Source organism: Schistocerca gregaria, chromosome 8, assembly GCF_023897955.1.
Source record: "Schistocerca gregaria isolate iqSchGreg1 chromosome 8, iqSchGreg1.2, whole genome shotgun sequence".
In the NCBI taxonomy this organism is placed as follows: domain Eukaryota; kingdom Metazoa; phylum Arthropoda; class Insecta; order Orthoptera; family Acrididae; genus Schistocerca; species Schistocerca gregaria.
The window spans coordinates 96272578-96288055 of record NC_064927.1 but is presented as its reverse complement, the minus strand read 5'-3'; the positions used below and the strand labels follow the sequence as shown (position 1 = coordinate 96288055).

General features: G+C 52.1%; 9 non-coding genes across 9 annotated transcripts; all 9 read right to left on the bottom strand.

The window, feature by feature from the left end:
* Positions 1-318: 318 nt before the first annotated feature.
* Trnag-ccc (transfer RNA glycine (anticodon CCC)) lies at positions 319-390 on the bottom strand. The gene has a single exon. It is a non-coding gene; the product is annotated as a tRNA-Gly (tRNA).
* A 1688-nt stretch (positions 391-2078) lies between these two features.
* On the bottom strand, positions 2079-2150 carry Trnag-ccc (transfer RNA glycine (anticodon CCC)). The gene has a single exon. It is a non-coding gene; the product is annotated as a tRNA-Gly (tRNA).
* A 1688-nt stretch (positions 2151-3838) lies between these two features.
* Trnag-ccc (transfer RNA glycine (anticodon CCC)) lies at positions 3839-3910 on the bottom strand. The gene has a single exon. It is a non-coding gene; the product is annotated as a tRNA-Gly (tRNA).
* A 1688-nt stretch (positions 3911-5598) lies between these two features.
* Positions 5599-5670, bottom strand: Trnag-ccc (transfer RNA glycine (anticodon CCC)). The gene has a single exon. It is a non-coding gene; the product is annotated as a tRNA-Gly (tRNA).
* Positions 5671-7358: 1688 nt separating this feature from the next.
* Trnag-ccc (transfer RNA glycine (anticodon CCC)) lies at positions 7359-7430 on the bottom strand. The gene has a single exon. It is a non-coding gene; the product is annotated as a tRNA-Gly (tRNA).
* A 1688-nt stretch (positions 7431-9118) lies between these two features.
* Positions 9119-9190, bottom strand: Trnag-ccc (transfer RNA glycine (anticodon CCC)). Its single transcript has one exon. It is a non-coding gene; the product is annotated as a tRNA-Gly (tRNA).
* Positions 9191-10878: 1688 nt separating this feature from the next.
* Positions 10879-10950, bottom strand: Trnag-ccc (transfer RNA glycine (anticodon CCC)). Its single transcript has one exon. It is a non-coding gene; the product is annotated as a tRNA-Gly (tRNA).
* Positions 10951-12638: 1688 nt separating this feature from the next.
* On the bottom strand, positions 12639-12710 carry Trnag-ccc (transfer RNA glycine (anticodon CCC)). The gene has a single exon. It is a non-coding gene; the product is annotated as a tRNA-Gly (tRNA).
* A 1688-nt stretch (positions 12711-14398) lies between these two features.
* Positions 14399-14470, bottom strand: Trnag-ccc (transfer RNA glycine (anticodon CCC)). Its single transcript has one exon. It is a non-coding gene; the product is annotated as a tRNA-Gly (tRNA).
* Positions 14471-15478: the final 1008 nt, after the last annotated feature.

The following is a 15478-nucleotide window of genomic DNA, read 5'->3' as shown; positions in this document are numbered from 1 at the left end:
TAGGGGAGCAGTGAGAATTCCGAAATTTGTAAATGAAAATTTAGCTTTTCGAATTGGAAAGGAAAGGTAGTCTTGATTAGCGTGTTTCTCGCAGCCGATTGTCGTACTGCTTCTGTCATATTGGCCCTGCCGCCGAGCGGCAGCGAGCGGCAGTCGAGCAAAGTCGGGCCAAGTCGACACACGATGAAGGGGCCGCCCACTTAGCTGCAACGAGGCGAGAGACGAGCAGATACTACTTGTGCAGCGACACTTGGCAATTTCGAGGATCGCATGGTGTTGAACACACACTATTGCGCTACGCAAAAACGACAGCCCTCTTGCGGTGGCCGGGAATCGAACCCGGATCAACTGCTTGGGAAGCAACCATGCTGACCGTTACACCACCACCGCCGCATTCCGCTGCACGCATCCTGTGTCGCGATGCGTTGCCGCCCCTGCTGCCACCAGAGGCCGAAGCGACCCTGCTGCAGGCGCCCTGCCCGCCGGCACATCCGAACGCGGGTCCACGCCGCTTCCAGGGCGATGCACTGTAACTAGACGCAGGACTGACTTCCGCTGAGAAGTCCACCCTGTCGTGTTCGGCATGGTGGGAAAAGAATTCCTGTGTGCTTCCCTGTCGCAGTGGGCAGCGCGTGACGTCTTCTCAAGGGCGTACGTTCGACCCTCACCCCAGCCATCTCATTTACTCTCCACGACGGTGAAACGCACAGCATAGCTTTTGCGAGGTAAAGCCGTGTTTACAGTTTATTACCACCCAGGCTCCTTTGCGTCAACGTGAGAGTGTTTGTTTCCAGTTATTACTAATTATAGTTTTGCTACTTACACTTGAGACTGAAAGCGATGTTTGTGTAGTATGACTTGGGCGCTTTGGGAGTGAGTAAGCGGGATCGTGGTGGCGGACAGAGTTCAGCGTTGTCGCCAGATTCGGCCGTAAAGTTCGTGGAGGAGAAATATTTCTGGACCCATTCACACGTAGCTGATACTTGAGGTATGTCCGGTATGGTCTAGTGGCTAGGATACCTGGCTTTCACACAGGAGGCCAGGGTTCGATTACTGGTAGCGGAACGTCAATTTTCCAGGCTGAGATGAGAAATCTTCTCAGGGCCGTTTTTCGTCTTCGTGGTGTTGCTGCTCTGGGTTCCAAGTATAAGGTGAGAGAAAGTCAAGGAAAAGAGATACATGCTCACGTGATTGGCGGGGCCGTTTTTAAGGAAGAGGAGATGATTTTGCGGTTTTGGACTGCTGATGCGACAGTGTTGCGTGGCTCGTTAGCCCTTTGGGGTATAGCGTCGTGCTGGTAACGAGAAGGTCATGGGTTCGATCCCTCCACAGGCCATCCCACTTTCTCCGCCAATAGGAAATGCAGTCTCCCGCGAGACTCTGCCACGTAGATTCCAAATGATCTGCACATCGAGCTACAAGTCTGAACGTTTCGCTCAGGGGTAGCCAACGGCCGGCTCCCTTTCGATTAATGAAGTTAAGCAGAGGTGGGCGTGGTTAGTGATTACATGGGTGATAGGCGGGATCTCTGCGTGCTATTGGACCTTTCCCCTTTCACCCCCACTCTCCCCCTTTTGTGTTACAGTGTTGATGTGCTATGATGCCTCCCACAGCAATTTAAATTACGTTAACGAACATAGGATCCAAAATTTAAAGAGGTTCTTTGCAAAAAGAGCGAACGTAAAGTGCAGGAACGACTTTGGCAGTAACAGAACCGTACGAACCCACAGATAATTTCCCAAATATCGTAGATAACACTGTAGGGGAGCAGTGAGAATTCCGAAATTTGTAAATGAAAATTTAGCTTTTCGAATTGGAAAGGAAAGGTAGTCTTGATTAGCGTGTTTCTCGCAGCCGATTGTCGTACTGCTTCTGTCATATTGGCCCTGCCGCCGAGCGGCAGCGAGCGGCAGTCGAGCAAAGTCGGGCCAAGTCGACACACGATGAAGGGGCCGCCCACTTAGCTGCAACGAGGCGAGAGACGAGCAGATACTACTTGTGCAGCGACACTTGGCAATTTCGAGGATCGCATGGTGTTGAACACACACTATTGCGCTACGCAAAAACGACAGCCCTCTTGCGGTGGCCGGGAATCGAACACGGATCAACTGCTTGGGAAGCAACCATGCTGACCGTTACACCACCACCGCCGCATTCCGCTGCACGCATCCTGTGTCGTGATGCGTTGCCGCCCCTGCTGCCACCAGAGGCCGAAGCGACCCTGCTGCAGGCGCCCTGCCCGCCCGCACATCCGAACGCGGGTCCACGCCGCTTCCAGGGCGATGCACTGTAACTAGACGCAGGACTGACTTCCGCTGAGAAGTCCACCCTGTCGTGTTCGGCATGGTGGGAAAAGAATTCCTGTGTGCTTCCCTGTCGCAGTGGGCAGCGCGTGACGTCTTCTCAAGGGCGTACGTTCGACCCTCACCCCAGCCATCTCATTTACTCTCCACGACGGTGAAACGCACAGCATAGCTTTTGCGAGGTAAAGCCGTGTTTACAGTTTATTACCACCCAGGCTCCTTTGCGTCAACGTGAGAGTGTTTGTTTGCAGTTATTACTAATTATAGTTTTGCTACTTACACTTGAGACTGAAAGCGATGTTTGTGTAGTATGACTTGGGCGCTTTGGGAGTGAGTAAGCGGGATCGTGGTGGCGGACAGAGTTCAGCGTTGTCGCCAGATTCGGCCGTAAAGTTCGTGGAGGAGAAATATTTCTGGACCCATTCACACGTAGCTGATACTTGAGGTATGTCCGGTATGGTCTAGTGGCTAGGATACCTGGCTTTCACACAGGAGGCCAGGGTTCGATTACTGGTAGCGGAACGTCAATTTTCCAGGCTGAGATGAGAAATCTTCTCAGGGCCGTTTTTCGTCTTCGTGGTGTTGCTGCTCTGGGTTCCAAGTATAAGGTGAGAGAAAGTCAAGGAAAAGAGATACATGCTCACGTGATTGGCGGGGCCGTTTTTAAGGAAGAGGAGATGATTTTGCGGTTTTGGACTGCTGATGCGACAGTGTTGCGTGGCTCGTTAGCCCTTTGGGGTATAGCGTCGTGCTGGTAACGAGGAGGTCATGGGTTCGATCCCTCCACAGGCCATCCCACTTTCTCCGCCAATAGGAAATGCAGTCTCCCGCGAGACTCTGCCACGTAGATTCCAAATGATCTGCACATCGAGCTACAAGTCTGAACGTTTCGCTCAGGGGTAGCCAACGGCCGGCTCCCTTTCGATTAATGAAGTTAAGCAGAGGTGGGCGTGGTTAGTGATTACATGGGTGATAGGCGGGATCTCTGCGTGCTATTGGACCTTTCCCCTTTCACCCCCACTCTCCCCCTTTTGTGTTACAGTGTTGATGTGCTATGATGCCTCCCACAGCAATTTAAATTACGTTAACGAACATAGGATCCAAAATTTAAAGAGGTTCTTTGCAAAAAGAGCGAACGTAAAGTGCAGGAACGACTTTGGCAGTAACAGAACCGTACGAACCCACAGATAATTTCCCAAATATCGTAGATAACACTGTAGGGGAGCAGTGAGAATTCCGAAATTTGTAAATGAAAATTTAGCTTTTCGAATTGGAAAGGAAAGGTAGTCTTGATTAGCGTGTTTCTCGCAGCCGATTGTCGTACTGCTTCTGTCATATTGGCCCTGCCGCCGAGCGGCAGCGAGCGGCAGTCGAGCAAAGTCGGGCCAAGTCGACACACGATGAAGGGGCCGCCCACTTAGCTGCAACGAGGCGAGAGACGAGCAGATACTACTTGTGCAGCGACACTTGGCAATTTCGAGGATCGCATGGTGTTGAACACACACTATTGCGCTACGCAAAAACGACAGCCCTCTTGCGGTGGCCGGGAATCGAACACGGATCAACTGCTTGGGAAGCAACCATGCTGACCGTTACACCACCACCGCCGCATTCCGCTGCACGCATCCTGTGTCGTGATGCGTTGCCGCCCCTGCTGCCACCAGAGGCCGAAGCGACCCTGCTGCAGGCGCCCTGCCCGCCCGCACATCCGAACGCGGGTCCACGCCGCTTCCAGGGCGATGCACTGTAACTAGACGCAGGACTGACTTCCGCTGAGAAGTCCACCCTGTCGTGTTCGGCATGGTGGGAAAAGAATTCCTGTGTGCTTCCCTGTCGCAGTGGGCAGCGCGTGACGTCTTCTCAAGGGCGTACGTTCGACCCTCACCCCAGCCATCTCATTTACTCTCCACGACGGTGAAACGCACAGCATAGCTTTTGCGAGGTAAAGCCGTGTTTACAGTTTATTACCACCCAGGCTCCTTTGCGTCAACGTGAGAGTGTTTGTTTGCAGTTATTACTAATTATAGTTTTGCTACTTACACTTGAGACTGAAAGCGATGTTTGTGTAGTATGACTTGGGCGCTTTGGGAGTGAGTAAGCGGGATCGTGGTGGCGGACAGAGTTCAGCGTTGTCGCCAGATTCGGCCGTAAAGTTCGTGGAGGAGAAATATTTCTGGACCCATTCACACGTAGCTGATACTTGAGGTATGTCCGGTATGGTCTAGTGGCTAGGATACCTGGCTTTCACACAGGAGGCCAGGGTTCGATTACTGGTAGCGGAACGTCAATTTTCCAGGCTGAGATGAGAAATCTTCTCAGGGCCGTTTTTTGTCTTCGTGGTGTTGCTGCTCTGGGTTCCAAGTATAAGGTGAGAGAAAGTCAAGGAAAAGAGATACATGCTCACGTGATTGGCGGGGCCGTTTTTAAGGAAGAGGAGATGATTTTGCGGTTTTGGACTGCTGATGCGACAGTGTTGCGTGGCTCGTTAGCCCTTTGGGGTATAGCGTCGTGCTGGTAACGAGGAGGTCATGGGTTCGATCCCTCCACAGGCCATCCCACTTTCTCCGCCAATAGGAAATGCAGTCTCCCGCGAGACTCTGCCACGTAGATTCCAAATGATCTGCACATCGAGCTACAAGTCTGAACGTTTCGCTCAGGGGTAGCCAACGGCCGGCTCCCTTTCGATTAATGAAGTTAAGCAGAGGTGGGCGTGGTTAGTGATTACATGGGTGATAGGCGGGATCTCTGCGTGCTATTGGACCTTTCCCCTTTCACCCCCACTCTCCCCCTTTTGTGTTACAGTGTTGATGTGCTATGATGCCTCCCACAGCAATTTAAATTACGTTAACGAACATAGGATCCAAAATTTAAAGAGGTTCTTTGCAAAAAGAGCGAACGTAAAGTGCAGGAACGACTTTGGCAGTAACAGAACCGTACGAACCCACAGATAATTTCCCAAATATCGTAGATAACACTGTAGGGGAGCAGTGAGAATTCCGAAATTTGTAAATGAAAATTTAGCTTTTCGAATTGGAAAGGAAAGGTAGTCTTGATTAGCGTGTTTCTCGCAGCCGATTGTCGTACTGCTTCTGTCATATTGGCCCTGCCGCCGAGCGGCAGCGAGCGGCAGTCGAGCAAAGTCGGGCCAAGTCGACACACGATGAAGGGGCCGCCCACTTAGCTGCAACGAGGCGAGAGACGAGCAGATACTACTTGTGCAGCGACACTTGGCAATTTCGAGGATCGCATGGTGTTGAACACACACTATTGCGCTACGCAAAAACGACAGCCCTCTTGCGGTGGCCGGGAATCGAACACGGATCAACTGCTTGGGAAGCAACCATGCTGACCGTTACACCACCACCGCCGCATTCCGCTGCACGCATCCTGTGTCGTGATGCGTTGCCGCCCCTGCTGCCACCAGAGGCCGAAGCGACCCTGCTGCAGGCGCCCTGCCCGCCCGCACATCCGAACGCGGGTCCACGCCGCTTCCAGGGCGATGCACTGTAACTAGACGCAGGACTGACTTCCGCTGAGAAGTCCACCCTGTCGTGTTCGGCATGGTGGGAAAAGAATTCCTGTGTGCTTCCCTGTCGCAGTGGGCAGCGCGTGACGTCTTCTCAAGGGCGTACGTTCGACCCTCACCCCAGCCATCTCATTTACTCTCCACGACGGTGAAACGCACAGCATAGCTTTTGCGAGGTAAAGCCGTGTTTACAGTTTATTACCACCCAGGCTCCTTTGCGTCAACGTGAGAGTGTTTGTTTGCAGTTATTACTAATTATAGTTTTGCTACTTACACTTGAGACTGAAAGCGATGTTTGTGTAGTATGACTTGGGCGCTTTGGGAGTGAGTAAGCGGGATCGTGGTGGCGGACAGAGTTCAGCGTTGTCGCCAGATTCGGCCGTAAAGTTCGTGGAGGAGAAATATTTCTGGACCCATTCACACGTAGCTGATACTTGAGGTATGTCCGGTATGGTCTAGTGGCTAGGATACCTGGCTTTCACACAGGAGGCCAGGGTTCGATTACTGGTAGCGGAACGTCAATTTTCCAGGCTGAGATGAGAAATCTTCTCAGGGCCGTTTTTTGTCTTCGTGGTGTTGCTGCTCTGGGTTCCAAGTATAAGGTGAGAGAAAGTCAAGGAAAAGAGATACATGCTCACGTGATTGGCGGGGCCGTTTTTAAGGAAGAGGAGATGATTTTGCGGTTTTGGACTGCTGATGCGACAGTGTTGCGTGGCTCGTTAGCCCTTTGGGGTATAGCGTCGTGCTGGTAACGAGGAGGTCATGGGTTCGATCCCTCCACAGGCCATCCCACTTTCTCCGCCAATAGGAAATGCAGTCTCCCGCGAGACTCTGCCACGTAGATTCCAAATGATCTGCACATCGAGCTACAAGTCTGAACGTTTCGCTCAGGGGTAGCCAACGGCCGGCTCCCTTTCGATTAATGAAGTTAAGCAGAGGTGGGCGTGGTTAGTGATTACATGGGTGATAGGCGGGATCTCTGCGTGCTATTGGACCTTTCCCCTTTCACCCCCACTCTCCCCCTTTTGTGTTACAGTGTTGATGTGCTATGATGCCTCCCACAGCAATTTAAATTACGTTAACGAACATAGGATCCAAAATTTAAAGAGGTTCTTTGCAAAAAGAGCGAACGTAAAGTGCAGGAACGACTTTGGCAGTAACAGAACCGTACGAACCCACAGATAATTTCCCAAATATCGTAGATAACACTGTAGGGGAGCAGTGAGAATTCCGAAATTTGTAAATGAAAATTTAGCTTTTCGAATTGGAAAGGAAAGGTAGTCTTGATTAGCGTGTTTCTCGCAGCCGATTGTCGTACTGCTTCTGTCATATTGGCCCTGCCGCCGAGCGGCAGCGAGCGGCAGTCGAGCAAAGTCGGGCCAAGTCGACACACGATGAAGGGGCCGCCCACTTAGCTGCAACGAGGCGAGAGACGAGCAGATACTACTTGTGCAGCGACACTTGGCAATTTCGAGGATCGCATGGTGTTGAACACACACTATTGCGCTACGCAAAAACGACAGCCCTCTTGCGGTGGCCGGGAATCGAACACGGATCAACTGCTTGGGAAGCAACCATGCTGACCGTTACACCACCACCGCCGCATTCCGCTGCACGCATCCTGTGTCGTGATGCGTTGCCGCCCCTGCTGCCACCAGAGGCCGAAGCGACCCTGCTGCAGGCGCCCTGCCCGCCCGCACATCCGAACGCGGGTCCACGCCGCTTCCAGGGCGATGCACTGTAACTAGACGCAGGACTGACTTCCGCTGAGAAGTCCACCCTGTCGTGTTCGGCATGGTGGGAAAAGAATTCCTGTGTGCTTCCCTGTCGCAGTGGGCAGCGCGTGACGTCTTCTCAAGGGCGTACGTTCGACCCTCACCCCAGCCATCTCATTTACTCTCCACGACGGTGAAACGCACAGCATAGCTTTTGCGAGGTAAAGCCGTGTTTACAGTTTATTACCACCCAGGCTCCTTTGCGTCAACGTGAGAGTGTTTGTTTCCAGTTATTACTAATTATAGTTTTGCTACTTACACTTGAGACTGAAAGCGATGTTTGTGTAGTATGACTTGGGCGCTTTGGGAGTGAGTAAGCGGGATCGTGGTGGCGGACAGAGTTCAGCGTTGTCGCCAGATTCGGCCGTAAAGTTCGTGGAGGAGAAATATTTCTGGACCCATTCACACGTAGCTGATACTTGAGGTATGTCCGGTATGGTCTAGTGGCTAGGATACCTGGCTTTCACACAGGAGGCCAGGGTTCGATTACTGGTAGCGGAACGTCAATTTTCCAGGCTGAGATGAGAAATCTTCTCAGGGCCGTTTTTCGTCTTCGTGGTGTTGCTGCTCTGGGTTCCAAGTATAAGGTGAGAGAAAGTCAAGGAAAAGAGATACATGCTCACGTGATTGGCGGGGCCGTTTTTAAGGAAGAGGAGATGATTTTGCGGTTTTGGACTGCTGATGCGACAGTGTTGCGTGGCTCGTTAGCCCTTTGGGGTATAGCGTCGTGCTGGTAACGAGGAGGTCATGGGTTCGATCCCTCCACAGGCCATCCCACTTTCTCCGCCAATAGGAAATGCAGTCTCCCGCGAGACTCTGCCACGTAGATTCCAAATGATCTGCACATCGAGCTACAAGTCTGAAGGTTTCGCTCAGGGGTAGCCAACGGCCGGCTCCCTTTCGATTAATGAAGTTAAGCAGAGGTGGGCGTGGTTAGTGATTACATGGGTGATAGGCGGGATCTCTGCGTGCTATTGGACCTTTCCCCTTTCACCCCCACTCTCCCCCTTTTGTGTTACAGTGTTGATGTGCTATGATGCCTCCCACAGCAATTTAAATTACGTTAACGAACATAGGATCCAAAATTTAAAGAGGTTCTTTGCAAAAAGAGCGAACGTAAAGTGCAGGAACGACTTTGGCAGTAACAGAACCGTACGAACCCACAGATAATTTCCCAAATATCGTAGATAACACTGTAGGGGAGCAGTGAGAATTCCGAAATTTGTAAATGAAAATTTAGCTTTTCGAATTGGAAAGGAAAGGTAGTCTTGATTAGCGTGTTTCTCGCAGCCGATTGTCGTACTGCTTCTGTCATATTGGCCCTGCCGCCGAGCGGCAGCGAGCGGCAGTCGAGCAAAGTCGGGCCAAGTCGACACACGATGAAGGGGCCGCCCACTTAGCTGCAACGAGGCGAGAGACGAGCAGATACTACTTGTGCAGCGACACTTGGCAATTTCGAGGATCGCATGGTGTTGAACACACACTATTGCGCTACGCAAAAACGACAGCCCTCTTGCGGTGGCCGGGAATCGAACACGGATCAACTGCTTGGGAAGCAACCATGCTGACCGTTACACCACCACCGCCGCATTCCGCTGCACGCATCCTGTGTCGTGATGCGTTGCCGCCCCTGCTGCCACCAGAGGCCGAAGCGACCCTGCTGCAGGCGCCCTGCCCGCCCGCACATCCGAACGCGGGTCCACGCCGCTTCCAGGGCGATGCACTGTAACTAGACGCAGGACTGACTTCCGCTGAGAAGTCCACCCTGTCGTGTTCGGCATGGTGGGAAAAGAATTCCTGTGTGCTTCCCTGTCGCAGTGGGCAGCGCGTGACGTCTTCTCAAGGGCGTACGTTCGACCCTCACCCCAGCCATCTCATTTACTCTCCACGACGGTGAAACGCACAGCATAGCTTTTGCGAGGTAAAGCCGTGTTTACAGTTTATTACCACCCAGGCTCCTTTGCGTCAACGTGAGAGTGTTTGTTTCCAGTTATTACTAATTATAGTTTTGCTACTTACACTTGAGACTGAAAGCGATGTTTGTGTAGTATGACTTGGGCGCTTTGGGAGTGAGTAAGCGGGATCGTGGTGGCGGACAGAGTTCAGCGTTGTCGCCAGATTCGGCCGTAAAGTTCGTGGAGGAGAAATATTTCTGGACCCATTCACACGTAGCTGATACTTGAGGTATGTCCGGTATGGTCTAGTGGCTAGGATACCTGGCTTTCACACAGGAGGCCAGGGTTCGATTACTGGTAGCGGAACGTCAATTTTCCAGGCTGAGATGAGAAATCTTCTCAGGGCCGTTTTTCGTCTTCGTGGTGTTGCTGCTCTGGGTTCCAAGTATAAGGTGAGAGAAAGTCAAGGAAAAGAGATACATGCTCACGTGATTGGCGGGGCCGTTTTTAAGGAAGAGGAGATGATTTTGCGGTTTTGGACTGCTGATGCGACAGTGTTGCGTGGCTCGTTAGCCCTTTGGGGTATAGCGTCGTGCTGGTAACGAGGAGGTCATGGGTTCGATCCCTCCACAGGCCATCCCACTTTCTCCGCCAATAGGAAATGCAGTCTCCCGCGAGACTCTGCCACGTAGATTCCAAATGATCTGCACATCGAGCTACAAGTCTGAACGTTTCGCTCAGGGGTAGCCAACGGCCGGCTCCCTTTCGATTAATGAAGTTAAGCAGAGGTGGGCGTGGTTAGTGATTACATGGGTGATAGGCGGGATCTCTGCGTGCTATTGGACCTTTCCCCTTTCACCCCCACTCTCCCCCTTTTGTGTTACAGTGTTGATGTGCTATGATGCCTCCCACAGCAATTTAAATTACGTTAACGAACATAGGATCCAAAATTTAAAGAGGTTCTTTGCAAAAAGAGCGAACGTAAAGTGCAGGAACGACTTTGGCAGTAACAGAACCGTACGAACCCACAGATAATTTCCCAAATATCGTAGATAACACTGTAGGGGAGCAGTGAGAATTCCGAAATTTGTAAATGAAAATTTAGCTTTTCGAATTGGAAAGGAAAGGTAGTCTTGATTAGCGTGTTTCTCGCAGCCGATTGTCGTACTGCTTCTGTCATATTGGCCCTGCCGCCGAGCGGCAGCGAGCGGCAGTCGAGCAAAGTCGGGCCAAGTCGACACACGATGAAGGGGCCGCCCACTTAGCTGCAACGAGGCGAGAGACGAGCAGATACTACTTGTGCAGCGACACTTGGCAATTTCGAGGATCGCATGGTGTTGAACACACACTATTGCGCTACGCAAAAACGACAGCCCTCTTGCGGTGGCCGGGAATCGAACACGGATCAACTGCTTGGGAAGCAACCATGCTGACCGTTACACCACCACCGCCGCATTCCGCTGCACGCATCCTGTGTCGTGATGCGTTGCCGCCCCTGCTGCCACCAGAGGCCGAAGCGACCCTGCTGCAGGCGCCCTGCCCGCCCGCACATCCGAACGCGGGTCCACGCCGCTTCCAGGGCGATGCACTGTAACTAGACGCAGGACTGACTTCCGCTGAGAAGTCCACCCTGTCGTGTTCGGCATGGTGGGAAAAGAATTCCTGTGTGCTTCCCTGTCGCAGTGGGCAGCGCGTGACGTCTTCTCAAGGGCGTACGTTCGACCCTCACCCCAGCCATCTCATTTACTCTCCACGACGGTGAAACGCACAGCATAGCTTTTGCGAGGTAAAGCCGTGTTTACAGTTTATTACCACCCAGGCTCCTTTGCGTCAACGTGAGAGTGTTTGTTTCCAGTTATTACTAATTATAGTTTTGCTACTTACACTTGAGACTGAAAGCGATGTTTGTGTAGTATGACTTGGGCGCTTTGGGAGTGAGTAAGCGGGATCGTGGTGGCGGACAGAGTTCAGCGTTGTCGCCAGATTCGGCCGTAAAGTTCGTGGAGGAGAAATATTTCTGGACCCATTCACACGTAGCTGATACTTGAGGTATGTCCGGTATGGTCTAGTGGCTAGGATACCTGGCTTTCACACAGGAGGCCAGGGTTCGATTACTGGTAGCGGAACGTCAATTTTCCAGGCTGAGATGAGAAATCTTCTCAGGGCCGTTTTTCGTCTTCGTGGTGTTGCTGCTCTGGGTTCCAAGTATAAGGTGAGAGAAAGTCAAGGAAAAGAGATACATGCTCACGTGATTGGCGGGGCCGTTTTTAAGGAAGAGGAGATGATTTTGCGGTTTTGGACTGCTGATGCGACAGTGTTGCGTGGCTCGTTAGCCCTTTGGGGTATAGCGTCGTGCTGGTAACGAGGAGGTCATGGGTTCGATCCCTCCACAGGCCATCCCACTTTCTCCGCCAATAGGAAATGCAGTCTCCCGCGAGACTCTGCCACGTAGATTCCAAATGATCTGCACATCGAGCTACAAGTCTGAAGGTTTCGCTCAGGGGTAGCCAACGGCCGGCTCCCTTTCGATTAATGAAGTTAAGCAGAGGTGGGCGTGGTTAGTGATTACATGGGTGATAGGCGGGATCTCTGCGTGCTATTGGACCTTTCCCCTTTCACCCCCACTCTCCCCCTTTTGTGTTACAGTGTTGATGTGCTATGATGCCTCCCACAGCAATTTAAATTACGTTAACGAACATAGGATCCAAAATTTAAAGAGGTTCTTTGCAAAAAGAGCGAACGTAAAGTGCAGGAACGACTTTGGCAGTAACAGAACCGTACGAACCCACAGATAATTTCCCAAATATCGTAGATAACACTGTAGGGGAGCAGTGAGAATTCCGAAATTTGTAAATGAAAATTTAGCTTTTCGAATTGGAAAGGAAAGGTAGTCTTGATTAGCGTGTTTCTCGCAGCCGATTGTCGTACTGCTTCTGTCATATTGGCCCTGCCGCCGAGCGGCAGCGAGCGGCAGTCGAGCAAAGTCGGGCCAAGTCGACACACGATGAAGGGGCCGCCCACTTAGCTGCAACGAGGCGAGAGACGAGCAGATACTACTTGTGCAGCGACACTTGGCAATTTCGAGGATCGCATGGTGTTGAACACACACTATTGCGCTACGCAAAAACGACAGCCCTCTTGCGGTGGCCGGGAATCGAACACGGATCAACTGCTTGGGAAGCAACCATGCTGACCGTTACACCACCACCGCCGCATTCCGCTGCACGCATCCTGTGTCGTGATGCGTTGCCGCCCCTGCTGCCACCAGAGGCCGAAGCGACCCTGCTGCAGGCGCCCTGCCCGCCCGCACATCCGAACGCGGGTCCACGCCGCTTCCAGGGCGATGCACTGTAACTAGACGCAGGACTGACTTCCGCTGAGAAGTCCACCCTGTCGTGTTCGGCATGGTGGGAAAAGAATTCCTGTGTGCTTCCCTGTCGCAGTGGGCAGCGCGTGACGTCTTCTCAAGGGCGTACGTTCGACCCTCACCCCAGCCATCTCATTTACTCTCCACGACGGTGAAACGCACAGCATAGCTTTTGCGAGGTAAAGCCGTGTTTACAGTTTATTACCACCCAGGCTCCTTTGCGTCAACGTGAGAGTGTTTGTTTCCAGTTATTACTAATTATAGTTTTGCTACTTACACTTGAGACTGAAAGCGATGTTTGTGTAGTATGACTTGGGCGCTTTGGGAGTGAGTAAGCGGGATCGTGGTGGCGGACAGAGTTCAGCGTTGTCGCCAGATTCGGCCGTAAAGTTCGTGGAGGAGAAATATTTCTGGACCCATTCACACGTAGCTGATACTTGAGGTATGTCCGGTATGGTCTAGTGGCTAGGATACCTGGCTTTCACACAGGAGGCCAGGGTTCGATTACTGGTAGCGGAACGTCAATTTTCCAGGCTGAGATGAGAAATCTTCTCAGGGCCGTTTTTCGTCTTCGTGGTGTTGCTGCTCTGGGTTCCAAGTATAAGGTGAGAGAAAGTCAAGGAAAAGAGATACATGCTCACGTGATTGGCGGGGCCGTTTTTAAGGAAGAGGAGATGATTTTGCGGTTTTGGACTGCTGATGCGACAGTGTTGCGTGGCTCGTTAGCCCTTTGGGGTATAGCGTCGTGCTGGTAACGAGGAGGTCATGGGTTCGATCCCTCCACAGGCCATCCCACTTTCTCCGCCAATAGGAAATGCAGTCTCCCGCGAGACTCTGCCACGTAGATTCCAAATGATCTGCACATCGAGCTACAAGTCTGAACGTTTCGCTCAGGGGTAGCCAACGGCCGGCTCCCTTTCGATTAATGAAGTTAAGCAGAGGTGGGCGTGGTTAGTGATTACATGGGTGATAGGCGGGATCTCTGCGTGCTATTGGACCTTTCCCCTTTCACCCCCACTCTCCCCCTTTTGTGTTACAGTGTTGATGTGCTATGATGCCTCCCACAGCAATTTAAATTACGTTAACGAACATAGGATCCAAAATTTAAAGAGGTTCTTTGCAAAAAGAGCGAACGTAAAGTGCAGGAACGACTTTGGCAGTAACAGAACCGTACGAACCCACAGATAATTTCCCAAATATCGTAGATAACACTGTAGGGGAGCAGTGAGAATTCCGAAATTTGTAAATGAAAATTTAGCTTTTCGAATTGGAAAGGAAAGGTAGTCTTGATTAGCGTGTTTCTCGCAGCCGATTGTCGTACTGCTTCTGTCATATTGGCCCTGCCGCCGAGCGGCAGCGAGCGGCAGTCGAGCAAAGTCGGGCCAAGTCGACACACGATGAAGGGGCCGCCCACTTAGCTGCAACGAGGCGAGAGACGAGCAGATACTACTTGTGCAGCGACACTTGGCAATTTCGAGGATCGCATGGTGTTGAACACACACTATTGCGCTACGCAAAAACGACAGCCCTCTTGCGGTGGCCGGGAATCGAACACGGATCAACTGCTTGGGAAGCAACCATGCTGACCGTTACACCACCACCGCCGCATTCCGCTGCACGCATCCTGTGTCGTGATGCGTTGCCGCCCCTGCTGCCACCAGAGGCCGAAGCGACCCTGCTGCAGGCGCCCTGCCCGCCCGCACATCCGAACGCGGGTCCACGCCGCTTCCAGGGCGATGCACTGTAACTAGACGCAGGACTGACTTCCGCTGAGAAGTCCACCCTGTCGTGTTCGGCATGGTGGGAAAAGAATTCCTGTGTGCTTCCCTGTCGCAGTGGGCAGCGCGTGACGTCTTCTCAAGGGCGTACGTTCGACCCTCACCCCAGCCATCTCATTTACTCTCCACGACGGTGAAACGCACAGCATAGCTTTTGCGAGGTAAAGCCGTGTTTACAGTTTATTACCACCCAGGCTCCTTTGCGTCAACGTGAGAGTGTTTGTTTCCAGTTATTACTAATTATAGTTTTGCTACTTACACTTGAGACTGAAAGCGATGTTTGTGTAGTATGACTTGGGCGCTTTGGGAGTGAGTAAGCGGGATCGTGGTGGCGGACAGAGTTCAGCGTTGTCGCCAGATTCGGCCGTAAAGTTCGTGGAGGAGAAATATTTCTGGACCCATTCACACGTAGCTGATACTTGAGGTATGTCCGGTATGGTCTAGTGGCTAGGATACCTGGCTTTCACACAGGAGGCCAGGGTTCGATTACTGGTAGCGGAACGTCAATTTTCCAGGCTGAGATGAGAAATCTTCTCAGGGCCGTTTTTCGTCTTCGTGGTGTTGCTGCTCTGGGTTCCAAGTATAAGGTGAGAGAAAGTCAAGGAAAAGAGATACATGCTCACGTGATTGGCGGGGCCGTTTTTAAGGAAGAGGAGATGATTTTGCGGTTTTGGACTGCTGATGCGACAGTGTTGCGTGGCTCGTTAGCCCTTTGGGGTATAGCGTCGTGCTGGTAACGAGGAGGTCATGGGTTCGATCCCTCCACAGGCCATCCCACTTTCTCCGCCAATAGGAAATGCAGTCTCCCGCGAGACTCTGCCACGTAGATTCCAA